The following is a 2,636-nucleotide window of genomic DNA, read 5'->3' as shown; positions in this document are numbered from 1 at the left end:
TTTGTGAAAGAAAGTTCGTTTTATTGGTAAAGTTTAGGTTTGACTGTGGACCTTTAATCATTCGTCCCAACAAAGCCCAACAAAGTGTTTCCTCAACCAATTTCAGTGTACTGCGAACTTCTGAAATGAGAATATGAAACATTGAAGATATGTAATCAACTCCTTTACACTTAATCTACGATCGAAGATTTCGTAGTTGACATGAAAACGGAAAAATAACTTTTCCGTAGATTCTACAACCTCACGACCTGCACGGGGTAACCTTGTATAAATTACGTTGTAGGTACATGACGTTTGCTTGCCAACATTACTCCTGAATTACCGGACGCGATGAAGAGCCGGGTGAATCGGGCATAGCATTCCCACGGGGTTGTTGGACGCGCTGCTTACCGCAGGCGGTAATTTCACTCGCGTTTCAGTCGAAATCGATTAAAACGACCGTGATTAATGGAAAAACTCTTCCGGAAAGCGGGATCCCTAAGGCGCGCCGATCAAAGATGTCTCATATTATGTATACTTACCCGTGGTCAAACTTTCCAACGAATCGTTTCAAACTAGAATCGAAGTCACCGTAGGCGCAAGGACCTGCCCGATCCTTGGAGACCTCATTGTTGGTGAGGATGAGGCGGAGTTATGGTTAGATCTGGGGTCCCTTCGAAGACGAGGAAACCTGGACGTAAGGCTGGCTGTTCGCTCAATTACCTGTGGTCCACGAAAATTAATCGATACGGTCCATCGCTTCACGCCTGAATGTTCTCACCCTTCTCCCATCTCTCTTGTCTTCGGACGCCGAGGTTCTTTAGCCTCCTCGAGGCTGCCATCGGCTTGGGATAATTAAAAGAACGGGTTCACTTTATAGTGCGTTTCGTATTCTGGACCCGTTCGATGGGATAGGCGTCTTGGACTCGACTATTTTGGGTTCCTGGTCTTTCGTCTTGGAAACATCCGAGCACTTTCAATCTGGAACATTCCTGGCGATGATTTGACAAGAAATAAAATTAGCGAGGAGTAAACTCGTCTACGTTTAAACAATTCTCTTCGACAGACTTTACTTCACTCCAAATGTTATCCACTGAGCAATATTTCATATTGGTGAAAAAACATATGCCCACGCTTTAATACATGTTGGCCAACTAATTTGATTCCATGGGTGATAACGACCTTTCCTCAACAAATGGCAAACTCGATTTCAAACTATAGACACTTTTTAATCCGTTCTAGGTGGTATCAGATCACGGATAGATTTTTATTTTGAAATCAGTGTTCGTTCTAGGATCAGCAAAGAATCTTAATTAACTTCGGTCACAGATTAACCTTTAACAACTTTACCGGATACCCCTCTGGATGTTGTGACTACAGGTTGTTACCAACGCCATTAGCCGAAACCGAATACTAACAAAACATCACCAGAGAAACCTTTACCTTGCACTTATTATCACGGCATTGTATGATTGGGAATGTTTTTTCTCCCTCGTAAAACTTATTGGTAATTGATTCAAATCTTTTTCTTACAAGGCTTAAACTACTGTATCAGAGAAAATTAAGTTGTTAAAACTCTGAACAGCATTTTGTCCAGCTAAGGTTAATACTTTTCTAAGCTACGGATATCTGTTAAAAGAAAAAAAATCTAGAACAAAAACGAGATCTTTCCATCGAGCAATGTATTATAAAGTTCGTGAAACGTTATAACAGACTTCTTGGAATCCGTTCCATAAACTTGGACAAAAATGCATCTACCCAACTACCACAAATCTAAGGTGGCGCCAAGGTTTTGCAAGAATCGACTGATCGAAAAATTATCAGCCAATGCTTATTTTATTTCTGCATTTAATCCACCTCCTTGACGTTATTTGACAATAAAAAAAAAATACGTAGCTACGAAGTACCCGCATCTACGAACTGGACATATGCGTGCACATTGTGGGTAAATAACACCGTTCAGATATATCTGTTACGTTTGGTTACGTTCGCCTGATCTGAAGAAGGTGTGTATGTCTGGTTACCTGCTCGTACTTGTGTCTGTGCCGATGAATTATACAGCGAGTGACCATATATGGGTCGCGAGCGTTGTGAACTCCGGTCCCGAGGACAACGCGCCACACGAAAGGGAGCGCGAGACACGGATTCTATCCGTGGTTGTAGAATGCATACACGGTGTGTACGTGTGGGAAAGAAGCTGTGCCTTAGCGAACAGAGGTAGGATCAATTTGCACCATCGTCGTGCCGATCAATTTCTGCGTTTCGTCCATCCACCAATGTCGAGGTATTGATAGAGAGCAGCCTTGACCCTTCCTAAAAAAAACTTTCATCTATGACCAGAATGACTCATTCAAATGTGAGTCATAGATCGTCAGCTTGCCGATCAACAGCCGACTCTTCAAGTTCGTGATCGATGAGGTACCAACTCCCAGAGTCCTCGCACTTCGGAGAGATTTGGTGATTTTTACTCAAGGTGCAAGGAATGATATTTTTCTTAATGAAACGCATTGATTTGAAACTTCGCAACCTTTCGCATGAGAAATTTATTTCGAGATTGACGATAAGACGGGTAAAGATGCAAAAAGGACGAAACGCTCGTTTTTTATGCTCATCGAGTCGCTCGCAAGGACCCAAAACTCTCGAGCACGGGGTACAAC

At 42.5% G+C, this 2,636-nt stretch overlaps 1 long non-coding RNA gene across 1 annotated transcript; it reads right to left on the bottom strand.

The window, feature by feature from the left end:
- LOC124293319 lies at window positions 1-2,286 on the bottom strand. The gene is made up of 3 exons (XR_006903253.1): window positions 2,004-2,286; window positions 263-960; window positions 1-120 (listed from the first exon to the last, which is right to left on the bottom strand). It is a non-coding gene; the product is annotated as an uncharacterized LOC124293319 (long non-coding RNA).
- Between the last annotated feature and the right edge of the window lie 350 nt (window positions 2,287-2,636).

Source organism: Neodiprion lecontei, chromosome 1 (assembly GCF_021901455.1).
Source record: "Neodiprion lecontei isolate iyNeoLeco1 chromosome 1, iyNeoLeco1.1, whole genome shotgun sequence".
Taxonomy (NCBI): domain Eukaryota; kingdom Metazoa; phylum Arthropoda; class Insecta; order Hymenoptera; family Diprionidae; genus Neodiprion; species Neodiprion lecontei.
This window is presented reverse-complemented; position numbering and strand designations above follow the sequence as displayed.